Source organism: Leucoraja erinacea, chromosome 2 (assembly GCF_028641065.1).
Source record: "Leucoraja erinacea ecotype New England chromosome 2, Leri_hhj_1, whole genome shotgun sequence".
NCBI classification, from domain to species: Eukaryota; Metazoa; Chordata; class Chondrichthyes; order Rajiformes; family Rajidae; genus Leucoraja; species Leucoraja erinaceus.
The window spans coordinates 82,395,482-82,411,534 of record NC_073378.1 but is presented as its reverse complement, the minus strand read 5'-3'; the positions used below and the strand labels follow the sequence as shown (position 1 = coordinate 82,411,534).

The 16,053-nt window shown below is 41.1% G+C and overlaps 1 long non-coding RNA gene across 1 annotated transcript in view; it reads right to left on the bottom strand.

The window, feature by feature from the left end:
- Nucleotides 1–684: 684 nt before the first annotated feature.
- The window catches only part of LOC129711666 (uncharacterized), a 39,203-nt gene continuing 23,834 nt past the window's right edge, over nt 685–16,053 (bottom strand). Inside the window, exons 2-3 of the long non-coding RNA XR_008725890.1 lie at nt 7,748–7,831; nt 685–1,415 (exon numbers count right to left, since the gene is read on the bottom strand). This is a non-coding gene — a long non-coding RNA (uncharacterized LOC129711666). The remainder of the gene's footprint in view (nt 1,416–7,747; nt 7,832–16,053) is intronic.

The window sequence follows — 16,053 nt, the reverse complement described above, 5'->3', positions numbered from 1 at the left end:
AATCCATGGATTTATATATAGAATTAAATTGTGGTTGCGGCAACTTTTGTCCTTGCCTGTTTCACTTGAACTTTGTTGGTTTTGTCCTCTTTAACCAGAATGACAAGCAAGGTGTCGCAGAATCAAGAGTAGGCTAAATTAGGTCCTGAATCCTCCTATACATTGTGCAATGTGGTTACAAAGAGATACAATTTGCATCAGTTTTTCATCTACATATATCCAGGCATTGGGCACAATCCTACCTGGTTATAAATTCCTTCTTACCATTGGGTCACAATGATCACTTGGATCAAATCTAATTCTGATCAAAAAACCTGATAAGTTTACAATTCAGTTCTCTTGTCTGCATATGAGTGAAATGCTTAAAGCGATAATTCTCAAAGTTTTCCCCAGTGGAAAACCAGTAACAATTTATATCCAATACAAAGGGTTATTTCTATTACAAACTGCAACGAATTAAATAGCAATAAATAAAAATGATGCAGTAGTTCATAGAATTAATTAAAACAAAAATCGTGGTCAAAGAATTATATTTGTAGTCCCTCAATGTTTAGCAGAGTTCAAAGAGCTATATAGTAATGTGAGTGCAAATATCTTGCCTCTGAAATTTATTTCATCTTTATTGGAAAGAATTTTGAAGATTGGATAAAATATTTTGATGTTCTACACCTATTTAGTGCTATAAACTAGGGATGATTTTATTTTAGGTAATAAAATAAAAGGACATAAATGTTGATGATCAAAATTTTAGACCTTGCATTTAAATGGTACTTTTCACTGCTTCAGGGTGTTGTTCATAGCACTTTACCACCAATAAAGTATCTACGAAGATTAGACGATGCAAGAACAGCATATTGAGTTTATAGAAAAGAGGAAAGAGATTGAAAAAACAACAGGTTCCCTTGTTTCATTTAAAATAAAATAAGGTGGAAGAAGAAAACAATCTACTGAGGTACTGCCTGAAAACGCATGGGTGTATATTTTCCCTCCATATTATTCCAAAGCCAGATTTAACCTACTTATTTTAAGCTGATTAGCATCAATGTCAAAACAAGGAAGATAGAAAAATAACTTTGGTAAATAGCAAGTCACTGAGGCAGGCAGACTTTAATATAATATGCTATTATTGCTATTTTGAAGTCAAATGGCAACATACTGCACCAAATTATTTTAATAGCTCTGACTTTGATTTCCTCTGCTTGCTTTTGTTGCCGTTAGATCATAAATGTGGCATAAAGAAACATGTTCATAATTTTAATAATAATAACCTAGAGTGGAAAACTTTTTTTCTGTTAAAGTTATGTGGCATCCCTTGGGTTATTGAAATGTGCAAAGTAGTTGGAATAAACCAAATTATTTTCCATGGCATGGTACATTTTCCATATCATGACTAGTACTGCGTGATGAGTTCAAACCTGCAATACAAAATAAATATTTTTACACAGATGCCAGTTGATACCATTTTCAATTTTATACCAGTTTTCCAGCATCAGTAATATCTTACTTTTCTTCACCAGCAAGTTTGGATAATAACATATCCAGAAGAATAGTCAGTATAATAAACATAATAGTCAGTATAATGGCACATCGACCAGTTTAAATAATGATTGACCTTTGATCTCTGAACCACAATGCAATTGATTCATGAATTGTATGATACATTATCCCAGATGTCTTCTGATTGCACTTGAATGCTTTGATGCAGTCTGTCCTTACTTCAGACTGAAGGAAATTGACTGCAGGCAACATCTTTTGAACAGTGTTTTCTTATGCAGCTTCCAAAACATCCAAAAAAGGCATCTTCAATTCATTTTTTAAAAAGCTTTGTGTGTCGTGTGTTGGAAGATTGATTTTGTTAAACAGACACAAAGATCATATGTCCATTTTCAACATTCCTCTGAAGGAATGATTCCTCCTGGCTTTTGTAGAATTGGTGAAAACTATTCGCACTGCAGTTCTAGATCACTGCTTTAACGCAATCTACATTTATGTTCAGTATTTATGAATCAGAAGCTAGGGAGGCAGTTAAAGTGCTAAAATTGGTCTCACTACCCAAAGTTAAGAAGGAAAACAGCCAGCATTTTTGTTCCTGATTCATTACCAGCCAGCCCTGCTATGAAGTATTTTGTCCAGAATCGTTCATACCAATACACTCCTAAAACAAAATGTTGTCGATTTTGGAAATCTGAGAAAAAAAAAAAAATTCCAGAAATTCTCAGCAGGTCAGGTAGCATCCGTCGAGAGAAAAACAACAAAAACGTTCTGATGAGAGGCCCACCAACTGAAATATTGACCTCTGCTTTTCCCTGGTCTGCCTGACCCGTTGAATACTTCCAACACTTATGATTTTATTCCAACGCTCTCCCAGTTTTTCTCCCATTTTTAATTTTCTGGAACTCGGAATTCATCATAAACTCAGACTTTATTTGCATGAATTGCTATTCAGCCATCAGGTCTTTGGTTGTTAACCTGGATTAGTTCTGAATATAGGAAGAGCAACTATTTTAATTTCTTTACACTTCTTTATGTTCATAGTGTTCCACAAAAGGGTGAGAAGTGCATCACCATCTTTACCATATGAATATAACCTCCTTCTGCCTGGTACTTTCAGGAGGAGGCATGTGAGTTTGGAGGTTAGTTAGCCTCTGTAAATTGACTATAGAGTGTAGGGAGTGGATGCAAAAATTGGATTATGTTGAACTAGTGCAAACGGGTGTTCGATGGTCAGCATGGACTCGGTGGGACGAAGGAACTGTTTCCATGCTGCATCTATTAATCAATTCAATGAAAACACCCATTTCATCAATTCTGATCTCTTTGGGACCCTACTTTTATCGTTTTGGTATCCTAGCATACTAAACCTCAGTACAAATGACAATAAACTAAACTAGTTTTACTCACATTATCATCAGTGGTCACTTTCAAAGGCTTTGAATTCTGAAATTTCCACATGCAACTGCTCTCTAACTCTTAATATAAGATGCGCCTAAAAATTACAATTCACCTATTTGTGCTGTGCTAAACGTTTGTTCTAGTGTTCATATCCATTTAGATCTCCTAAAGTAATTGCCAAATAGGGGAAAGGTCATTTAAAATAGCATTATATCAGGTAATACACTGATTCATTGCTAAAACATGGCCTGTATGATGCTTGCCACTGCCAATGTCATTGTTGCAATTACTGCTGGGAGGGAAGTAGGAGAGTTTAAAGGGCCTTCCTCTGGCAGCCACAATGTAATGGCAGAATGGCTGCCGTGAAGATAGGGGAAAATGCAAGGAAAGCGTGATATGGTGCTTGCTTTTATGCCCAGCACACCTCCAATGATGAGTGGCTCCTGTGAGTTGAGCAGTCCTGCGAGTTACGACTGCAGCCCGGAGCCCATTATAGATTTTTCTGTGGCCAACTGAAGGCATTCCAGTGAATTATTTAACACAATGCTGGTCATTAAAATGTGAGTTGTGATTGCACTTAGAACTTTTTAGAGGTTTTAAAGCAATGGAAGAACTCAGATAATTGCCTGGTCACTTATCATGAGGAGAGGATGTTAAGAAGGGCACAGTGGAGGTGGGGGCATCAGAGCTTCAGTCAAGGTGAAGGGAATTGTGACCTTGAGGATCAAGCATTTTCAATGGAGGAGATCATGATCAGCCCTTGTAGGCTGAGCCAGTCACAATTGCACGCGGATCCAATCACATCTGCAGGGAGTGAATGTAAGTTCAAGTTTAAGTTACATTTATTGTCACATGCACCAGTTGGTACAGTGAGATAGAATTTAACATGAACATCCCCACACAGTGGAATCAACGTTTCCCACTGTGAGGGAAGGCAATAAAGTTCAGTCATCTTCCTCTTTGTTCACCCGTGGTCGGGGCCTTTGAGCCTCCGCAGGCCCCTATGGCGGCCCGATGTTCAGGCCATCTCGCCGGGATGATCGGGACTCCGATGTCTGAATGGATATCACTATCAGCGGCTTGTAGTTTCCGAATCGGCCACTTCCTACCGGAGTCCACGGCTCCCGATGTCCACAGGCCGAGCTGGGCAGCAATGTAATGCTGTAGAATTGTGTTTAGCAGTGCAAGTCTGCATATGTCTACATTTCTGTGTAGTGCAGCTTCTACTGGTATAAGGATCCACGTATTCAACTGAAAATTCTTGTCCCAGGGCTGCATTTTGACTTGAAGTTGACGGAATATAATGTGTACACCACATTGTCAAATTGCAAGGAAGACTGTTGGCCCCTGAAATGCCTTCCATTCATTAATTGCGGGCTGTTGTCACAGACCTGCTGGACTATGAGTGAGTGATATTTCCTGTATATGTCAGGATATTGATGGAGTACACTTGTAATCATACAGTGGAATTCATGGCTCCATTGAGAAACTCACAGTCTCACAGGTCTCTGAACTCACTTTATCTGCTCTTCTCATCCAGAGAAGACATAAAACTCTTTCATCTAAGTGAAAACACAGCTGCATTACTTCCCTAATGCTTCAAATTGAGAAATATTGCTAATGTCTCTAGCGGTATCCTGGGCATGGCAATTAACAGCATTGGTGTGTTTCACTGCCACTGCCACTGCCAAGGAGACAGTGGCCTTGCTCCACAGCTAGACATGTGGCTCCAGTATGTGGCTGCGCCCCCTCCACATCTCCCTGGAGAAATCAAGCCCCGTCAACCATTTCTCCTTCATCACTTTTGAAAGTAGGATTAGTGCACGCTGAAAGTCCTTCGTGGAGACACAACAAACTGCAGATGCTGGAATCTTCAGCAAAGTACAAAGTGCTGGAGTAACTCAGCACGTCAGGCAGAATCTGTGGAGGGAATGGATAAACGGTTTTGGGTTGGGGCCCTTCTTCCTTTGTGGATATGCTTCTCACCTAAAGTATTCCACCACCTCCTCCTCCTCCTCCCACTTCTATCAGACAGCCCTGCCCTGCAAGAACTCCAGCTGCCTGCAAATTGCCATGGCTAAAGTTAAGCAGAATCTCCACTCAGGCCACTCATTGCTGTACTGTGAGCTCCAAGTGTTTTTCCATTTAGGTCTGTCCTGCAACCAGCACTTTGAGGACGTTCTATGACCCAGTAGTAATTCAACGCCTTTTCCGAGAAGTGAAGCCAAATGGCTGATTTGTATACAGATCACTGCTTGCTCTCACGTGGAACCTGACAAACGTATGCAAGCTTGTTTCATCAGGTTGGTTTGAGTGTTTTATTCCCCCACTGGACTATCAATGAAGCACATTTTGATGGTGCAGAATGGCATACCTGCGCATAACAGTTACAGGCTGCAGATGGTTCAATGTCACATCTAAAAATATTAACACAGCACAAAAGGGCTACAGCCGTGCGTCACACACAGCTGACAAAAGAGGAACCAGGGATAGGAAAGACTAAGAAGACGAATGTTCAGCGAAGGCTAGAGATGGAACTGGTGGAGAAAAATAGAATCATTTCTAACCTTAAAAAAATCAACTACTTGCTTTTATTTTGAAATCTGATTTTTAACAAAAACAATTAATGGAATTCTCTGCCACAGAAGGCAGCGGAGGCCAATTCACTGGATGTTATCAAGAGATAGTTAGATATAGCTCTTAGGGCTAACAAAATCAAGGGATATGGGGAGAAAGCAGGAACGGGGTACTGATTTTGGACGATCAGCCATGATCATATTGAATGACTTGAAGGGCTGAATGGCCTACTCCTGCACCTATTTTCTATGTTTCTGCTAATGTATTTAAAAATGAATATGTTTTTTGTCTCCTTTAAATAGTCCCTTACAAAAATCAGATTCCTCCAAGGAGTGTCTTCACGGGGGATTCATTCCCTTTCTCTCTTGGTGTGGCACCAGTCAGAAAAAATACAGATGTTAAAAAAAAACCACAACTTTAAAAAGATAATTTTGTTTCATGTTGTGCTTGCCCATGTTATTTAATGACTCAAGATCCAAAATTGTACAATTTTCAAAATAAGCATAATTCTACTTTAAAGTGGTTCAGTGTATGTTAAGTGTTTTGCAATATTTTGATGCTATACTGTATAAGCACAATTACTGTAGGTTTGTATTTGATTCTCAGTTACATGGGCAAGTGAGAAATCTCTGATCTTGGACATAAAACACTGATCTTGGATGTTTACTTGTGTGTTTGCTTGCTTGAACCTTTTCTTTGATTCACATCTCCTTGAAGACCCGACACGGTAACGGTGAAATATTCCGGTAGAGATTTGCCTCATGATTTCAAAAATCCCCTCATCTGAAAATTTGATTCATTATTTCCTGAGTTTTTTACTAAAATTGTTCACCAATCTGGCTTTTTAAAATCTAACGTGCTGAAGCGAGTTGGATGACGTCACAATGCCTCTGCTCATCACGGCAAGCTGCGCAGAGTTTTCAACGCGCAGCCCCGCTGTTTTCCATGAGCTGCGAGTTATAGAAACGTTGAAACATAGAAATTAGGTGCAGGAGTAGGCCATTCGGCCCTTCGAGCCTGCACCGCCATTCAATATGATCATGGCTGATCATCCAACTCAGTATCCCGTACCTGCCTTCTCTCCATACCCTCTGATCCCCTTAGCCACAAGGGCCACATCTAACTCCCTCTTAAATATAGCCAATGAACTGGCCTCGACTACCCTCTGTGGCAGAGAGTTCCAGAGATTCACCACTCTCTGTGTGAAAAAAGTTCTTCTCATCTCGGTTTTAAAGGATTCCCCCTTATCCTTAAGCTGTGACCCCTTGTCCTGGACTTCTCCAACATCGGGAGCAATCTTCCTGCATCTAGCCTGTCCAACCCCTTAAGAATTTTGTAAGTTTCTATAAGATCCCCTCTCAATCTCCTAAATTCTAGAGAGTATAAACCAAGTCTATCCAGTCTTTCTTCATAAGACAGTCCTGACATCCCAGGAATCAGTCTGGTGAACCTTCTCTGAACTTCCTCTATGGCAATAATGTCCTTCCTCAGATTTGGAGACCAAAACTGCACGCAATACTCCAGGTGTGGTCTCACCAAGACCCTGTACAACTGCAGTAGAACCTCCCTGCTCCGATACTCAAATCCTTTTGCTATGAAAGCTAACATACCATGTTAGCCATGATTATGAGGCCATGATTGGCCGGCCCTCCGCCGCTTTTGACCATCCTCAGATCGCTCCGGGCCTCGCTCTGGTCCATACAGGCCGCAGCCTAGCTCGGGCCCGGCGCCTGTTGGGGAGGCTTCTGTACTACGACCTGGGTAGGTGCTGCCTCTACCCCCTCCCCCTCCCTCTCTATCCCCTCTCCAGGGCAGAGAAAGAGAGGGAGGGGGGGGGGGGGGGAGGAGAGAGGGGTTGGAGAAAGGGGTTGGAGGGGAGGGGGGGGGGAGGGGGGGGGAAGGGGGGGGGGAGAGAGAGGGTGGAGGGGGGGAGGAGAGAGAGGGTGGGCGGGGGGCCCTCCCTCTCTTCCCCCCCTCCCTCGCTGCTCCCCCCACCCTCTCCACCCCTCCCTCCCACTCTGCCCCCCCCCCCCCCCCCCAATCGCGTGTTGAGGGGACGGGACCCAATGGATGCATCTATTCCCTTGGTCTAGTAAGCTATAAATCTGACATCACTTTGTCTCCCTACTAACAGAAAGATGGTTGGTTTCTACATTAAGGTTGAATGAGTTTGTGTCAGTCCATCAATCTATCTCAGAAGGTTTGTCTGACATCTTGTCATTACAAAGAACAAGCTTCATTTCTATGTCAAGCCCTAAATTAAGGAAACATTTAGTACCTGCCAAAGGGTTGTAGGTAAGAAACTGCTAATATCCAACTACCGATAACTGCCTTTCAGGTTTACTTTCAGATGTGGTTTCCTCTGAAAAAACAAATGGAGAAGAAACTCAGTTCATTTTTTATGCTTATATAAACCACATATTTTCTTGGGTACGGTTATCAGAGACAGCTCATAACATTGCTTGAAGCAGTAACAATTTCCGTCTTGTTTGCATTTTACATCCAAGTTGATTGAAAGTCCAAAGTCCATTCAATACTGCACACTTAAGGTCTTAACTGTACATTTTTCTTGTGCTTTGATTGTGGAACTTTATGCCATTGTTAAGTACCTCATTGAGACAATAGACAGTGTTTAAATTAAATGAATAATGGCTCATTTATCATCAAAGGGATAGACAGCTATTGGGCTGCTGTTTTCTGTCTTTCAGTTTTTGGGTTATTAGTTTGTAATCTTTATGCAAAAAAATAAGAGAGCTATGTTTCCCTTGAGAAACCAGGAACAGACAAATTATAATAGTGTCCCTGGCTAGGAAGACAAAACAATGAAACATATCTTAATGGAAGAAAAGCCCTTGAATGTAATAACAGTTTTCCAAAGCAATCACAGCATATCACAAACAGAGAAAGTGATACTGATGTCTCTGTGTCAAATGATATTGAAATCCAACTAAACACACTAGACTAGAATGTGCACGATTGGCTTTGTACAATTACAGGGCAATTTGAACATAAGATGGAAAGTGAGCAGAATCTAGAAATTTCTGGCTTCTGCACATTTAGATAGATAGATAGATAGATAGCCTTTTATTGTCATTCAGACCGAAGTCTTTTTTGTCTTTTGACTTGGGCAAGCAAATTAAAATTCTAGACTTTGAGGGATGATGAATACATCTGCTCAGTTGCTGGGTAATCCTTGGGATTTTCCTTTTAAGTCATCATGAACAACCCAACATGATCTACAGAGAAAAGCGCTGTAGTAACTTTGCAGGTCAGGCAGCATCTCTGGAGAACATGGATAGGTACTGTGTCAGGTCTGTACTCTTCAGATAGACTGTGGTGGGGGGGGTGGGGGGGGGGGGGGGGGGGGGGGGGGGGGGGGAGGGAGAAAGCTGGGAGAGAGACAGGACAAACCCTGGGAATGAATAAAATCTCCCGCCTGGCAAGACAGGGTTTTTGACAGGGTTTTTGATAGATGGTTGGACAAAAGCCAGAGATGAAAGGACAGAAGGTGCAAGACAAATGGGTTGCAGTTGTGAATTGTGAAGCTAGAAGGAATGTAGGTGGAAGGGAAGTGGGGGAGGGGGGGGGGGGGGGGGGTCGGATGCTATTGGGATCTACTCCCATTTTTAAAACAACCAGTTTCAACAGATCCGAGTACAGATACTTTTTCTGTGGTTTCTGGCTCTCTAGCTCCTTTTCGAGAGTAACTATCTTTCTCCATCTCTATGAGCATCTCCCTTCTCTCTTTTGTTGCTTCAGACGTGGACATCTCATCTAATTCCTTCCATAACTTTGTTCCAAAAATTCGGAATGGCATCATTAGCAATTGGAAACATGGGGCAGGACATGGTGGTGCTGGCTCGAAGGGCCGAATGGCCTATTCCTGCACCTATTTTCTATGACCCTCACCTTTAGCGCATGTCCAGCGTGGTGATGTCAATCTGAAGAAGGGTTCCAACCCGAAACGTCACCAGTCCTTTTTCTCCAGAGATGCTGCCTAACCAGTTAGTTACTCCAGCACTTTGAATCTATCATGTTAACTCTGATTTTCTACTGATGATGCCTAGCTTGGCAGAGTATTCCCTAACTTCCTCCATTAATGTCATTTTATTACTAAAATGCTGCACATTTATTTCATTAAAATATAGGATAACTTATTTTACATGTAGATCAATCAGAATGATAGTAAGTAACCATTTGTAGTTCTGATGGTTGAGACTCGTTCAATTTTGTGCACCTAAGTAAAAGCCTCCTCCATTCTAAAGACAACTCTGGCTTTTCCAACCTGTCCTCACAACTACAAATTTCTAGTCCTGACTACTTCCTCCTAAATTTCCTCTGCATTGTTTCCAATGTGATCAAAACTGTTATTTGGGAATGGGGAAATTAATGCAGTACTCAAACTGCGATGTGCACTGTATATTTCTGTCTTACCCTCATAGTTCATACCCCAACTAACAAAGTGAAACATATTATGATTGAGCCGCATAGAGATATGTCTTTTAATAAATCTGTTATACATTTGCTGAGTAGCAGGGTAGATGTTTGACGGAAAAATAAAGTAATTGTAAATGCCGCATGTTTTGGTGCAATTGAAATATGAATAGAAAGTCTGTCCTTTCAAATGGAGAACAGCAAGCAAAGTTAAGGACAAAGGCACTAAGTTAGTACTTTTGGGACTGTTGCTGGTCATTAGATGCTCATCAGAAAGGAACATCAGGATCATTGGGTTTAATGATTGTCTGGCAGCAAAAGAAGTGATTTTTCTCTTTTGTGTCTGGGCTTCACTAATTGCCTTGTTAGAACACAGAAGAAAATCGAATGCCCGTAACAGAAGTTGTCCAATAATTTAAACTATGGGAGCGTTAGACAGCTTTCATTATAAACCAGCCTTATAATCTTTTCCACACACTTCAGCCAGGTGATTATGTGGATTATGTAGCGCAAAAGAAGAACATTTTTCCCATTAAAGTAACACAGAATATAGTTTACTTCCCAGCCACTGCAATATTTGAGAAAGAATAGACATTTGCATGTATTTGGCAAATGTCAAGAGAATCCATGGGAAGATAGGAAGCAAAGAGTAGGAATGAACAGGCCCTTTTCAGAATGGCAGGCAGTGGCGAGTGGAATGCCGCAAGGCTCGGTGTTGGGGCCGCAACTGTTTACCATATATATTAATGATTTGGAAGAGGGAATTAGGAACAACACTAGCAAGTTTCTGGATGACACAAAGCTGGGTGGCAGTATGAACTGTGAAGAGGATGTTAGGAGGTTGCAGGGTGGCCTGGACAGGTTGAGTGAGTGGGCTGATGCGTGGCAGATGCAGTATAATATGGATAAATGTGAGTTTATCTACTTTGGTGGCAAAAACAAGGGGGCAGATTATTATCTCAATGGGGTTAGGTTAGGTAAGGGGGAGGTACAGCGAGACCTGGGTGTCCTTGTACACCGGTCACTGAAAGTTGCCGTGCAGGTACAGCAGGCAGTGAAGAAAGCTAATGGAATGTTGGCCTTCATAATAAGAGGATTTCAGTATAGGAGTAAAGAGGTTCTTCCGCAGTTGTATAGGGCTCTAGTAAGACCACATCTGGAGTATTGTGTACAGTTTCGGTCTCCTAATTTGAGGAAGGACATCCTTGTGAATGAGGCAGTGCAGCTTAGGTTCACGAGATTGATCCCTGGGATGGCGGGACTGTCATATGAGGAAAGATTGAAAAGACTAGGCTTGTATTCACTGGAGTTTAGAAGGATGAGGGGGAATCTTATAGAAACATATAAAATTATAAAAGGACTGGACAAGCTAGATGCAGGAAAAATGTTCCCAATGTTGGGCAAGTCCAGAACCAGTGGTATACAGTCTTAGAATAAAGGGGAGGCCATTTAAGACTGAGGTGAGAAAAAACTTTTTCACCCAGAGATTTGTGGAATTCCCTGCCACTGAGGGCAGTGGAGGCGAAATCACTGGATGGATTTAAGAGAGAGTTAGATAGAGCTCTAGGGGCTAGTGGAATTAAGAGATATGGGGAGAAGGCAGGCACAGGTTATTGATTGGGGACGATCAGCCATGATCACAATGAATGGTGGTGCTGGCTCGACAGGCCAAATGGCCTCCCCCTGCACCTATTTTCTATGTTTCTATGGCTGTAGGTGGAATAGGAACTATGAGTATCAATAAAAAGGAAGGCTCTTGAAATCTTGGGACACTTAATTTAACCAGGATGGTGTAATCATTAACTGAACCTGATATTAGCTTTATTCTTAACACTGGCAACACACACACATGAATTCTTGGTGAAAAATATTTTTAGAAATATGACGTTACTCTCCAACTGAAGGCTAAAAAAGCAAAATAGCTTTTCCTACACTGAGCTGAAAATCGTTTTCAGTTAAAATAGTCCAAACTTCATCTCCTTTGGGGAAAGCTCTTTAGCAAATTCCATCCACGTACTTTACAAGCTGCATTCCTGGCAGTGCCTGGCAACAAAGCTGAGAAAGAAACAGAACAAAAAGTGCATAAACAATTATTTTCTTGTTCATGGCCAGGAATGTGGATTTTCTTCTGTAAGAAGACGGTGCAAAGTTTCAGCAATTATTTTTCAATGCAAGTAGTTTGTATGATTCCTTTTGCCTAGGTTAAATGAATTAATTTAATTTAATTAGTTTAGTTTTGAGAAACAGGTCCTTCGGCCAGTCGAGTCCACGCCGACCAGCGATCCCTGCACACTAACACTATACTGCACACACTAGGCACTATTTACAATTTTTACCAAGCCAATTCGGCTTGAAGGGCAAAATGGCCTACTCCTGCGTCAAATGTCTATTGTCTATTGTCTATTGTCTATAATTAACCTACAAACCTGCACATCTTTGGTGTGTTGGAGGAAACCCACACGGAGCTCCCGGAGCAAACCCACATGGCCATGGGGAGAACATGCAAACTCCATACAGACAGCACCCATGGTCAAGATTGAATTGAGTCTCAGGTGATGTAAGGCAGCAATTCTACCACTGCGCCATCATACCGCCCTGAATGAATTAGATCTTGCCTGCTGTAATCAGATAATAGTAAAAATCTTGGACAGATTGAAGGGAAAAGAAAACGAACAGCTGTACAGGAATTAAGGTGTGCAAATTTGAACAAATGGATGGTAAAAGACTGAACCAGCCAGAAATAAGTAAGCAAAGAGTTGGAAGGGGCAAAAAAACGTCTTGGGGCTGCAAAGAAGGAGCACGAATGATCCGTGTTGAAAAGGTTGAAGGCAACATTGTGGCTGGGAAGAATAATGTTTTAAAAGTGAGAGAATATGAAGTTGGAAATAGCTCAAATGAAGTGACAGAAAGTGTTCCAAAGACTTAGAAGGAATTGTTTGTCAGGGCTGTCATCTGGTATAGCGATTGGCTGAATTTTGGGCTATTTCTGAGTTTTGGAATGTCAAGCATAAATCTATTTCTCTGTTATTTTAGTGGCATCATTAACTCAAGATGAAATGTATGCTGATACTCAGGCTAAAGTGATCCAAACCCAACAGAGGAATGAGCTAGATGATGGTAGATTAAACATAAAGGTACAGACATCTAAATCAAAGTACATTAGAATATAATCCTTCAACATGTACAAGAGAAGTCTGAGTATTTATTCAGGAGGATTACTTCATGCTTAAAGCTGCTTAAACACTATTCATGTTCTGCTTCAGAAATTCATATTTCTGCATAATGTCAGGGTTAGAACAAATTATTCCATACCAATAATAAACTAAACCTAAACATAGTTTATTCATAAAACTGGGTTATAAATAAATCTCTGATGAAAGAACTCGGGGAAAGTCCAACTTGGGTAGTACAATCATTCACGCGTTGGATAGTCAAGGAGGCATTATTGAGGAATTCAAGGCTCCAAAAAACTGCAATACTTTCAGAAGACACCTGCCATATCTTCAGCAAGAGCTTACAGTGGTGCCCAAAACAAGGCCTGAGCCCATATCTCGACTTTTCTCTATGTTTCTGTCCGATCTGCACCAGGTCGCTGCCGTATCATTGCTTGTGATTGTGAAATGGAAAGTCATTATCCTTCCTGTGGCTTAAGATTCTTGATACAGGGGTCCTTCTGCTGAGACCTCAGGTGTTTTATGAACAATTGCCCATTATGTGACCAGACAGGTTTTCCTCCTTTACAATAAGTTCAAAAATAACATATTTGGGTTTGACTAGAGATTCAATATTTATTTTCCTTCACAGTCGTTAGCTCTCAGCAGAATAAGGTAATTATGTATTGATGAAATATGAGATTCATAAAGTTTTGACAGTTTGAGTGGCTGTGAGGATTGTGTTGGTCTAACCCTCCGTGTGGCATAGTGCCCGTGGTATTCATAAGTGATAGGAGTAGAATTAGGCCATTCGACCCATCAAGTCTACTCCGCCATTCAATCATGGCTGATCTATCTTTCCCTCCTAACCCCATTCTCTTGCCTTCCCCATAACCTGGTATTTCCGGGATGGCATTTATACTGCAGGATAAGTGTCTTAAAAGACATAAGTGAGGCTGGATATGTGTTTACTTGCACATATTAAGTGTTCCTTTAAAGACATTTCAAGTGAGTTTTTTTAAATATTGCTTCAGGTTATTAAATAAATTGCAAAGTGCTGCTGGTGAGCTGAGTTGCATGGATTATAGGCGGGAGGTATGGGTTTTCATATTCCAAGGCTTTGTAGTATTATCTTTCGACTTCCGAAACCTTACATCTTCCGTGTGTTCCTCCCCACCTTTTTCCCACCACCTTCAGTATCACATCCTAGTGACTTATAGGGATCAATTGCAGCTCATTATTGACACTTCATTCTGCACATTTCAAATTCCAGTAGGTATCCTGTCAATGGTGATATGCCAAAGCACTAATTCTGAATATTATACAAATCAGAGTCCATTAATTTTAATGAGTGTTTTGTGACTCTCATAGCTCAGGCAATTGCTTGTTGATACAATTTTATCAGGCAATATTATACCTGTAAAAGTAGATTTTTTATTTCTGATGCTATTTGACTAATTGAGTCCTTTAAAATTTGATAGGATGATTTGATATGGGCAGGCTTTGAAAATTGAAATGCTCATATTTTACATTTTATATCTATTTATTCACATTCGCTCTCTGCCCTTGCTTCAGGACCGTAACATGGTAACAGGATTATGTAGAAAGTTACCAAGTTCAGAATAGTATTCAGTCAGATCTGTTAGACTTTTCGCTATGTGACCTGTGTGTGTGCATGTTAGTGGACATTTACATATAAAACCAATACAGTCTATTCAATTTGTGACATTAATAGGCCTCATTTATTTGTGTAGTTGTCATCTGGCCCCAGAAGAGCAGTCAAAATTCTTCAGATCAATTTAGACCAGTCAGTTGACATCTGTTGGCATCACCAAGTCACCAAATGACAATACATTCTGCAGTTAATCGTGTGCAGCCGAGCTGCCGTGCATGACAATGTCTAGTAGTGCAACAATGGGACACTATGAACCCAGCTCTTAGCAAGAGCTGTCACTTACCTTGTTAATTACAACATTGGTGTTTTCAAATGTTTAATTTTTCTTGTGCTACAAAAGTGTCAATATGTTTGCACGGTTAACCTTGCCACACTCCATACATATTATGGATGCTCCCCTTCAGTCTCTCTGCATTCTGCATGATTTCACCTCATCAAAAAAAAAACACCACAAAAATTAAACTTTATTGACATTTGAGTAAATTGATTCTTCTCAGCAATTCCTTTCTAAATTAAAACAAAATACATTTACCAGAGGATGGTAAAGAAGATGTATGGTGTGCTTGCCTTCATTGCTAAGGGCATTGAATATAAGAATCAGGAAGCCATGAAGCAGCTCTATAGGACTGTGTTTAGGCCACATTTGGAGTATCGCATGCAGTTCTGATCACTGAAATATGAAGGAGGGTCCCAACCTGAAATGTCACCTATCCATGATCTCCAGCGATGCTGCCTGACCTGCTGAGTTACTCCAGTACTTTGTGCCTTCTTGTTTTTTTCTGTTTCTCTCTGCTCCCCGGGATGTCCTCTTTATACCCACCTGTTCTCCCAGGTTACACAAAAAAGCTGGAGAAACTCAGCAGGTGGCTGCATAACTCGGGCCGAAACCCTTCTCCCAGGTGGTTGGCTGCATAACTCCATTCGTCAGGGTGTCCTTTCTTTATCCCCCAGTTTCTTAAAATCCCCTCTACATCCCTCAGTCTCCCAGTGTATTCCTTCTACATCTCAACATGCTCCCGCTTATATCCTGCAATCTTTCAACTCTGGATAATGAATGTCATACTTCCATATCTACTCTGGTGGGACAAACCTCTGACACACTTCAATGATGATCTCACTGCTCTGGTCTGCTCCAGAGCTGCCCTCAGTAGTGAGTGCATCAGGGTTTATGGTTGTGTAGACCACCTCAGTATCAAGATACGTACAGACATCTAGTGTGGAAGGAGTCGGTCCAGCCCACTGAGTTAGTGCTGATTCCCAACCGCTCAGTGGAATTGGGAGGGGCTTTCCTCTTTCCACTGACAATATACTGAGCAGCCACAA